Source organism: Artibeus jamaicensis, unplaced genomic scaffold (genome assembly GCF_021234435.1).
Source record: "Artibeus jamaicensis isolate MK-2021 breed Jamaican fruit bat unplaced genomic scaffold, CSHL_Jam_final contig_1998, whole genome shotgun sequence".
In the NCBI taxonomy this organism is placed as follows: Eukaryota; Metazoa; Chordata; class Mammalia; order Chiroptera; family Phyllostomidae; genus Artibeus; species Artibeus jamaicensis.
Window position 1 is genome coordinate 22,110,150 of NW_026521407.1, and position 11,386 is coordinate 22,121,535.

Here is an 11,386-nt window from a genome sequence, read left to right on the forward strand (position 1 = left end):
ACAGCAAATTAGTGACGAGGGTTGGTGCTGAAACTTGGGTCTCAGGCTTCTTTTCTGGTGAAGAGTCTTTCCTTGACTCCAAGATACTCGGAGCATCAGGAACCTTTGGTAAGGGATTTGCAGAATCTCTGAGCATGGCTTCTGGATAAAATGATTAGTCATTTCTACCTCCTACCTTTAAACTTGAAGAAGTCACCCTAAGAGGGTTATATCTCTGGGTCAGATACTAGCCACAGTGCTTTATAAAGACATGGTTTCAGCCATTTGTAGCATTAAGGAGGAAAACTGAGGCGTGGGCATGTGAGCTATTGGTCATTCACATGCCCATCCTCAAACTGCAGGAACACCTGCTTGTGCTCACAGAGTGGACAACTCTCTAAGGCCAGTGAGCAATCTGTTCCCAAAGAAGAGCCATCCTCATGTTGACTTTCCTATTATTAGACTGAAAGTATGTTGCATTTTCTAGTTGATCAAATTCACTTGCATATTGTCTCTCATTTCTGGTCTCTGCACAGCCTGCTGTCATGGGTGCTTCATTTTTCTATTTTACAGCCAAGAACCTAAGATTCAGAGAAATTAAGCACTTTGGCCAGGGACACATGAAGAGCAAACACAAAAGCATAGCTCTAAATCTGGAGCTTTCTTTCTGTACTGCTCTCTCACACAAACTTTTAACATTAAACTTATCTGCAGAAAAATAAAAGATGTATTTATCTGTAAACAGTATCTTCAACAGCCTTGCCTCTGCAGATTTTTAGAGTAATATTGTGCAGTCACGCTCACTGAGGCTCAGTAATTAAGGGACTGAATAGGACCACACATTCAGAGCACCTTCCATAGTCAGGATGTGCCTCCCACACTCAGGCTCCTGGCAACAGAAATCCCCAACTGTGTCCCAGGGAGAACTACAGGCAGGTGGCCAAGGCCAGCACAGTAACCAGGACCTCCCTTCCTGCCCGGAGCTCTCTCTGTCTCCTCTGGCTCCAGCTGGACTTTTCTGAGAGAAGGAAGGGGATTTCTCATCTGAACTAACAGTCTCCTGACACTCTGATCTGTTTAGGGCTTCCACTTGCCCTAGAGGGAAGCAAAGACAAGATATGATAACCAATATTGATTAGATATCAGTAACACCCTGAGAGAAGCATTAGAGGAAGTTTTTACTCATTCACTCACTCACTCCATCCCTCACCCTTTAACAAAGTTTTATCAAAGGTCTATTCTATACATGACATTATGCTAGCAGCTTGCACTACCTTGTAACTAATAACACATGGTATATGACTTTAAGAAGCAGAATTTTGGTTCAGCAGACTGAACAGAAATGTGGATATCATCCTGGGCTCTTCTGTCAAGTCCAGACCCCTCCTCACCATCCTAATTGACATAACTCTTCTTCAGGTTCTTTTCCTGGACACTGCAAGGCTCCCAGCCTGGCTCTTAGTCCACAGTCTCACACTTTTAATCTGTCCTCCACCCGGATGCCAATCCAGTTGGTTTCTTCCCTGCTGAGAATCCTTCAATGGCCCCTTTCTGCCCTCAGGATGAACTCCAGATCCCTCATTGTGGCCACCCAGAGCTTGTCATGGCTTGACCCTTCTTCCCTCTCCAGCTTCAACCCTCCTCTTTTGCCTCAGACACCCTTGTTCCAGAAAGGCCAAGCTGGTTTGCAGAGACCTTCCCTTTCCTTTCCCTCCACCAAGGGCACAATTCTGTTGTTGTTGCTTTTAAGATTTTATTCATTTTATTTTTTAGAGAGAGGAGAAGGAAGGAAGAGAGAGAGAGAGAGAGAGAGAGAGAGATCAATATGTGGTTGCCTCTCCTGTGCCCACTGCTGGGGACCTGGACCACAACCCAGGCAGGGCAGCCCTGCCTGGAAATCGAACTGGTGACCCTTTGGTTCGCAGGCCAGCACTCAATTCACTGAGCCACACCAGCCAGGGCACAGTTCTGGGTTTTTGCATAAGCTATTTTCTTTTCCTGGAGGATCTTACCCTTCTCCTTTATTAAACCAACTTCTGCCCATTCTGCAGAGCCCAAGTCAGAGGCCCTTTCCTCTATCTTTACAGCATTGATGTTTACCCTAAACAGATGTTCATCTATTATATTGCAATTACTGATCTTGCTCGTGTCCTCCATCTTTACCTGTGGGTGCCCTAGTTTTCTGATACACAGATAATGCCTGGACCAAGAAGATGCTTAATCATGTTCTACTACTGAATGAACACAGGAGAAATTACAAAGAGCAAAGCTATTTATCCTTTCTGCTCTAAGACTGCTTGTAAAATGCAGCCAACTTGGTTCACCCTGTGGGCAGCGGGGACTCAGAAGGAAGAAATGTGTCTGAGTCTGTTTTGCTGTAGAACAAGTGGTCACATTCAAGTCCACGGAGCCTGCAAAAAGTAGGAGCAGCTGTTAGTCATTGTAACTGGGAAAGTCCGCATGCTGTCTTGTGGTTTTTCCCTGTAACGTAGGGCTTTGGATGAGTTTCAAATGGAAAACAATAAGCTATTTGACCTTTCTCTCTTGCTATCCAGCATTCCTTCATCTCTGCTCTATAGTTAGGGTTTCAGCACAAAATCTTTCTGTTCTCCTCACACAGGGCAAGCTAACAAGCTGGAGCTTAGAGCTTGCACACGGGTACTTTGCTGAACCCGGGAAAGGGGACCCATGCACTTGCCAGTTTTGAAGTCTCTTTGAATCCTCAAAGAACCACTGAACTCCTGGACTAGCTTCCCTGTTCATTGCCCTCCTTGTGGATCCATCCTCATGTGGAAAAGTGCTGGTGTGAGGAGTAGAAGAGTCACTGTTGCCATCAGAACTACCCCGTGAAGGGCTTTTCTATCGAACACTCACATATTAATTCATGAAAATAATTAGAGTGTACCATGGGACTGAGACTGGCTCTGCATGATAACTCAGGAAGCAGGCAAGGGTCCTGCCTTGGTGGACTTCACTTGTGCTTTTCCCAATAGCCCTATGAACTAAGAAATATGGCCCATCCCTGACCTCTTCTAAATGAGAAATCTTAGGTCTGAGGTGGTAAGGCAGCTTGTTCAAGGTCATGCAATCGGGTGAAATGCACTGAAATTAGAATCTAGGGCTTATGACTGCTCAATGTGTGGACTTTCGATGACACAATTTTTTTTCTTTAAAAAAGGTTTTCTTCATTTATTTTCAGAGAGTGGGGCCGGGAAGGAGATAAACATGGATGTGTGAGAGAAACATCAGTTGGTTGCCTTTCACCTGCCCCCAACCAGGAACCCAGCTCACAACCCAGGCATGTGCCTGACTGGGAATCAAACCAGCAACCTCTCTGTTCACAAACCAGCACTCAATCCACTGAGCCACACAAGCCGGGATTCTATAGCATGATTTTAACAAGCACGATTTTAACACGTGACTCCCTATGACCTTCCCGTCTAGCCCTCTGACCCTGTTACAGACCTGTCTGGGTACACCATCTTGACTCAGACACGTCACACCAGAGCAGGAGCCACTGGCCACCCTGACCCAGACGCCCACATATGCCGCAGCCTGACTCCAGCCAGCCCAGGTGTCACCTGACGGACCCCAGGCCTTGCCAGCCAGCCTGTAACACCAGGGATTCTGCCTGCTGATCCCATCTCCCTACCCCTCAGTTTCTTCTCCCAGAGCCCAGGCATGGCACTGCATGGGACTCCCCACTCAGCAAATTTTGGTCTCTTAGCCTTTTTTGTTTTGACATACTATCTTGCTGAATGAATGATTAAACAGAGGAAAAGAGTTGGAGCCCATCCTGAGGGTATGTGACACCTTCAGAGCTGGGATTACAAGGCACATTAACAAGCTCTGGGGTCCAAATCCCTCATCCACCCGCTGTTCTTAAGGGCCTAGAATTCTCCCCTGTGATGAAGTTTCTTCCAGCTAAAGCACATCCCCAGTTTTGGTCCTCTACCATTGTTATATCATTCTCTTATACTGTATACTTAGTGATTTTCTTTAAAATGACCTTTCCTTAATATAAAAAAGTTCCCCTTGAAAAGTAGCATTGTGTAACTGCTATAAATTTGAAACCAATATTGCTTGCTATAAACACAATCAAAACAAACATCGCTTTTCAATTTGAACTTGATGCAGCTCCCAGTTTGATGTTCTGAGCCCTGAGGTTACTCTCTTGTTGGAGAGAAAGAGGGAGAGAGTAAGGGGTATGGTGGTGGGCGGCAGATTCGCAAGGAGAGAGGCTGAGTGAATCAAACAGATGAAAAGATAACTAAAAAGGAATGCCTTTCTCTTGTAGCAATTCGCTGCCTAGTTAAATGTCTGGTCTAGAATAACAATGGATTAGGCTATCGTGCCTTACACATTTACCACCATAGGGTAGCTAAGAGAGTGACTCTGCCCTAGTGACACCCCTGTGGGACTCAGTGGAGCCGATGCCTCAACATGAGGCCTCTGAACACTGACACGCATTGTTGAGGGCATCTGGGGTACAGCCAGATGACCTGGGCTTTGCCAGGCCAGTGGCCCAGGCAGAGTGTAGGAGAAAGTGGACTGAAGGCAGGATGTTCTTGGAGTGTCAAGTTCATGCTTATAGGCAATGGGGATGCCCCCAAAAAGATTGACTCACTCCCATTCTGCCCCACCCTGGAAAGACCGGGAGGGGTAGGGGACAGGAGAGTGGGCTGCTGTCCCCTAGAAGAACTTGGGGAAAGAGAAGCCTTGTTGGAGGCTCTCTGGGTGGCGAGGCAGAGCTCCCCCTACATGCTGCCTATTTCACAAAAGAGAAGGGAAACTCAGAAAATCACATGAGATATAGGGCAGAGGCGGTGATGAACGGGCTCTGGGGGCGGTGAGTGGAGTAAGGGTCAGCATCTGGGGTAGAGAGAGATGGCAGCACACACTGATGGGACCCCGCCTGCCAGGCACAGAGGTGGGGATCTGAGGAGCAGTGGCTTTTTTAAACCCTAGAGTTTAATCACCATTAGTTGACACGTGAGGCAATGGAGGCCCAGAGAGGCTAACCACTGATGGAGACTACATAGCTGGGGAGAGGTGTGGGCTGGCCCGGAGGCTCACATGGCCTCTGTGCCTCCAGAGATGGTGACATGCAGGTAAAGCAAGGCTGCAGCCTCTAACGATCTGAGGTCACAGTCAGCCCCATTCCCCACTTGTATTCATCTTCACTAATGCTATGAAGTCACTCTCTCCCCCACAGGGGTATGGAAAGAAAGGCTCAGGCGCTGAAGTCACTCTGGCCTCCCTCTTATTTTAGCAGGTGTCCAGCCCACTGAAGCACCTGCCATGGCTTCCTACATTCCCTAAGGTGGGGAGACGTCCCCAAGCACTGGGTCCTGGATGGGTGCAGGTGAGCAGGAGGGAGAGGAGAAGTTGCTGGTCAGCCACTAGGCAGCTGTATGAGTTGGCCTGGAAAGAGGCCCCAGCAGTGATCTGCCCACGAGTGACCTGCCACAGGGCTCAGAGTACAGGCCTATGAAGTTGAGCCTGTCTTTGGGGGCAATAAACATAGCTGGGACTTTCCCAGTTTCAGGGTCTGTAGAGCTTGTTGCATAACAAAGGCAGAGGAAATTCCAGGCTATCTGTTGAAGACTCAGACCCAAAAGAGAGTCTGTCCCCGTGAAAACTGGGCCTGTAGGGACAGGTGGGAGGGACGTGCCAGAGGAAGCAGGCTTTGTCATGGACAGCCAGCCCCAGCTTCTCTGGTAGCAAGTGAGGAGAGGGAAGCAGGGCCAGGCCATCAGGGAGGTGGTTGTAGCTGGTGCCCTCAGTCACCAGCTTGGGGCAGGAGTGGTGCTGAGTGTGTGGGGCAGGGGGGTGCTGAGTGTGTGGATAAATGTGGCCCTGGTGTTGCCTCACTTTGTCCCCTTGGCTTGACCTTTCCTCTCCCTGCAGAGAGCCTAGGTAATGATGTTTGTAAGAAATGACACGGAAAGACAAAATCCTACCACACTGGTCCCAGGACCATCCCGGGGGAATCCCCTCATATTTCCCATTCCCCTGGTGACAGCACCCAACATGCATGTGGGCCAGAGTCCAGGAGGCTTTGAGTGGAGAAGCAGAGCATGTCTTTTACTAAGACAGGGTCCTAAGGATGTTGGAGCCAGCTCCCAGGCATGGTGTGTGTGTGTGTAAGAGAGAGAGCCATTGTCACACAGTAGGTGACAGAGGTAGACCCCACACTGCCAGGAGTTCTGCAGGCGTGGGTCCAGGTACAACAGGTGACATGGGAAGAGTTGAGGACAATATATATATTTTTCTACTCTTCCTAAAAGAAATCCATTCTGCAGACCATGGAAGTGTGGCTTGTTCAGGCAGGGGAAGTACTATTATCATTCAAGCTTGCACAGCTAATGAGGGGCAGATGCAGGATCAAAACGATGTTCTACATGACCTGTAGTATCTGTCACAGGGAAGCCAGTGCTGTGTGTGTGTGTGTGTGTATGTGTGTGTGTGTGTGTGTGTGGTGGGAGGGGAGAATGAGGAAAGGATAACTCACATTTACTCATCACTGTCCTCCAGGGCAGGATGTGATTATTGGCACAGGGGAAGAAGTCCTGAGTTCTATGTGTCCCAAAGGGAGAACCTCATGTCCACGTGCTGTGGTCAATGCAGACAGAGGGTGCATGCTGGGGGGGCTATGACCACTGCAGGAGGAAGAAAGATCAGAACATAGAAAACACTAAAGCACTCTGCTTGCATATCTTTCCACTCCCCCCTCCCCCCACCAATAAGCCCTTCTCCAGACTGTCAGCAACCAGGAGGGACCAGGGACATAGACGTGGCCACTCTCATGCTTCCTCAAGGGCCCAAGGCAGACCAGTGCTTCCAGACACTGAACTGAACTGAATCACAGGATATCGGAGCCAAGGCTTCAGGATGAGAGCATTGACCAAACAAGGTATTTAATTCGCCTGTCTTCACTTGAATGCACCTCAGTTCAATGTTCATTTAGTGAGTCCTTTCATGATATCCAGCATTCTACTGGGCTCTGAAACAAAGCAAAATATTAGCTAAGGGATAAAGGTAAAAAAGAACAAATAGTTCCAGCTTTATTTCAGTTATACATTTTGTTAAATGTGTCACCAGATGTGACTTTTATGCTTTCCTAGGGCCTTCATGTGAATAAATTTACACTCCCACCCCCCCAAAAAAAAGCAAGTGAGATGTGGAAGGTTTTGTTTGGCTTTGTTTTAAATTTTCTTTTATTTTTTTAATTGCCAAGAGCTTTTTTCTTGCACAAAACAATACCACTTTGCAAAAGGCATATAAAAATACAGTATAGATAAAAGACCGTTCCCGGCATGATACCCAACAGCAGCTTGTAAAACACAAGCTATTCAGGTGAGACATCAGTAACCTACATCCCACCTGTTCTTCAAAGACAGTTCCAGAAATCAGTTGGCTCCCCAAAAACCATGTTCCAAAAGGTAAAGAGGTGTTTCTGAAACTTCCACTGGGGTTCTCTGAGGCCAGGAAGCAATGTCAGAAACAGACCACCATGCACAATAGGTTTGGAAGTAGCTGCTGGCTTTCCAGGGCCACATACTGCCCTTTACCCTCCTCCTCTTCCCCACTTTCAGGCTAACAGCCTGCAGGCCCCTGCTGCCCTGGGCAGAGTTCCAAAGGAACTAGTCCTTCCAGGCTAGGCTTAGGGGCTCCTGATGTTGCCCATTAGACACCAGCAGGGTTGGGTGCCTTTCACAGACTGGGGCCAGATGTACCTGAAATCCACTTAGAAGTGCCAAGTCCAACTAGGGCAAAATCCATCATGGTCCATTAAGCAGAAGTCCTGGAAGCTCCTTTAGCCCACCAGGAAGCCAGGCTGTGTTCCGGAGCACTGGGTGAATCCCAGCAGCTTTCCCAGTAAAAGCCCAGATTCTGGAAAGGAGATCTGACTCATGTCAGGCTGGTGGGGCCCCAGGGTGGCTGGAGTCAGCAAGCTCCTTGGAATTGCGCAAGAAAAACAGGTGTGCATGATTCTAATAGAACTTAAACTTGGAAGTTCAGGGGTTGAAATAAGAAGGAGCTGGGAAAGAGGAAGCCCTGTAGTTCCACCCCTGAGGCTCCTGACATCTGTCTGCCTTGGGAAAAGATTCAGATTCGAAGATGGGAGACACCTGGGAAGGAACTCGTTCACACCCAGGACTCAAAGCCACCTCCAGGCTGGAACCCATTTCCCTGTGTCCTGGGGAAATATCTCCAAGTTGTAGGGAAGAGGTGCTGTAGTGTGTACTGCACCACAAAGGCAGAGCAAACAAAAAGTCCCTTGTGAGGACAGAATGGTCTCTCCCCCAGAGGAAAGGCCCCGAGGGCTTTGAGACAAAGAACCTCAAGGTCACAGCACTGAAAATAGGAGGAGGGGTGTCATCTGGCATCATTATACAGAGATCTGGCACAAATAATGCTCCTGTCTTCTATTACAAAATCTTTTATTACAAAATCATAAGCATGTTATTCTGTAACATAACTATACCACACTCAAGCACACCATATGACATTTTAGGTGAAATGTTCAAATGAAAACCATAAATTATTACACTGATATTATTACCCTACCAACCACATTCAAATAGGCCTTACTTCTGCTGGACCCTGTACACACACACACAATTTTGACATAGTTATTCAGACATATATAAACAATAAACCAGAGATAGAACAGATACCCCCAGTTTCTCATCCAATGGCGCAGAGGTCTGAAAATGGGTCCTCTTTCTATTCCAACCAGAAGCTTCCCATTACTGGGTGAGAAGAGCTCCTAAAAGTGGCTCTTGGGGCCCTTGTGAATCTGTCCCTTGGGTAAGAAAGAAGTGGAGGTCATTTACAGCACACATAGGTTATGGTTTACACAAAGATGTCTGGTTTACGTACTTTCTGGCCACCCTCTCTGCCCTACCTTCCTGAGATGAGAAGTGTGGGTGCAGGAGACTGTGGTTGTTGGGGTTAGATTTGATTCGGTGCAAAGGCAAGAAGATAATGCCTCTTTCAAGGGCTCTGGTTTGTATCAGTTTTCCTTGATATCTTACAGTAAGAACACACACTTATTTAAAAGTTTCCAGCACCTCAGCTACTGTGAAGTGTCTGACAGTGAGTTAATGGACCATGTTGATCAAGTCTGAGAGCTTGTCTTCATCCAAGACTGCTCTTGGGGAGAGGAGCCTCAGGCCCAACTGTCCTAGCATCACTCCAGAGACAGCAGTAGGAGCATCCAGAGTGTGAGGTTTCATGCAGGTCAGAGCCTCACAGAGCCCTGATCAAATCTGTGTTTCTTCAGAACCAGTGAGCGAGGCAGATCCTGGGGCTCCTCAGTCAGCTGGCTGCCTGGGGAGCCAGAGGCTCCAGAGAAGACCCAGTGCTCCCATGAGTTAGGGAAACAGGAGGGCTAGGTTTCCACGTTTCCAAGAATGCAAGCCCTTATTATGGGCCCCAGCTGCAAAGCATCCTGGGATCGACTGACACTGTCCCACCATAACCAAAATGTGCAAATTTTACTAAGGGGAGAGGGAAGGCTAGAAAATAAACAGGAGTCTTTGCAAGACAGAGAAGTCAGGCCTTTTGGTCAGCTAGTAGCCACTGAGCAATTCTTCTCTGCAGTTATTACTGCCAGCATCGGAGCTGTCTTTTCTCCATAGCCATCCTCCTCTTCTCGGGCCCCACTCGGGCTTGCAAGTATTCCAAGGCCTTGCTCAGGAACACCACTTTGGGGGCTTTGGGGCAGCTGGCCAGGGTGGGCACCCAGCCAAAATCTTTGAGCAAGGATCATTCTGCATTTTGTGCTCCAGGAAGTTGTGGCTCTTGGTCACATCCTCAGTGCCAGAACTGATAGGTTTGGGATGGCAGGACAGGGGGGCCTGGCTTTCTATAGGTGGGCTCACAACCCTTCATTTCCCTTCATTTTCATGCCCTTCATCTTCCGTTTCCTCTGGGCATCTCTCTCCAGAGACCTCTTCTTGGTGACCGGTCTGGAGCCCCTCCTGGGGAGCAGCTTTCTGGAGGAAAACCTGCATCATAGTTGCATTGTTGCTGATAGATGGAGATGTGGAGGCATTCCATGAAGGGGTCCAAACAGTTTGCTCACACCGTGGTGGTGACCAGCTTCCATACACCCAGGGACTGTCTCTTCTCCACTGTTGCAGCATCAATTTCTTCACTCTCCAAGTCCCTCGGTCTCTCAGACCCAGAGCAGCCTGGGTCTTGGACTCACCCATCAGACAGGGGACAGCAGGTTCGGAGGCTGGGAACACAATCTAGGGTGGCTGGCACCTTGGACGGAACTCCCCGGGGGCCAGTCAGTAACTCATCAGCTCACTCTGGTCTCCTGCTGTTCCCCTGGGACTGAGAAGTTGCCCCACAGGCAGTCATGGCAGAGGATGGCGGCATAGTGTCTGCCCCAACATTTCGAGTGGCTCCAGGATTCTGCCTCATGCCTGGAGCCAACACCAGGACAATTGGTTCCAGGGAACCAATTCCAGGGCAATCATGTGGAGTGCAACTGCATCAGCTCGAATTTCTTCCAGATGTCTGCACTGGGCACAGTGGAGCAGTGCAAACACTCTACTGAGTCAGAGTTGTAGAGATAGTGTTGGTGCCAATCAAAGTCCTCACCTGCTCTCACTCCGGCTGCCCGCTGCCAGAAGCAGACCTGCTCCTGGCCAGCTGGGAGCGGGCCAGCAGCCCACACATGTGCACCGAAATTTTATTTTTCAATTGCAGTTTCAAAATTAAAAAAAATCAATATTATTTTCTATTAGCTTCAGGTGTATAACATAGGGGTTAGACAGTCATATACTTTAAAAAGTGTTCCCAGGATATTTCCACTACCCACCTGGCACCGTACACAGTTATTACAAAGTTACTGACTATATTCCCAATGCTGTACTTTACATCCCTGTGACTGTTTTATAAGTACCAATTTGCACTTCTTAGTACCTTCCCTTTCTCACTCAGTCCCTCAAGCCCCTTCCCTTCCTGCAAACATCAGTCTGTTCTCTGAATCCATGCATCTGTTCTTCTTCTGTTTGCTCACTTATTTTGTTCTTTAGAGTCCACATGTAAATGAAATCATATGGCATTTGCCTTTTTCTGTCTGATTTGTTTCACTTAGCAAAATGTCCTCCAGGTCCACCCATGCTGTCACAAGTGGTAAGATTTCATTCTTTTCTCTGGCCCAGGGCTGTTCTGTTGTATGTATGTACCATAGCTTTTTTAGCTAGGTTCTGGAGTTTTGGATAAAAGAAAGAGAAGAAAATTGGACTCATTAGGGGTTAGACATTTTATATATGGTATTTCATTTAATCCTTGCAATATTCATTTTAAGTGTATACTGCTATTGTTCTCATTTTTATAGGTAAAAAACCTGATGCTCAGGTGAAGTTGAATGACTTACCTG

General features: G+C 47.9%; 1 pseudogene; it reads right to left on the minus strand.

Moving 5' to 3' along the window:
• Positions 1-9,543: 9,543 nt before the first annotated feature.
• Positions 9,544-10,377, minus strand: LOC119036270 (protein L-Myc-like; annotated as a pseudogene).
• Between the last annotated feature and the right edge of the window lie 1,009 nt (positions 10,378-11,386).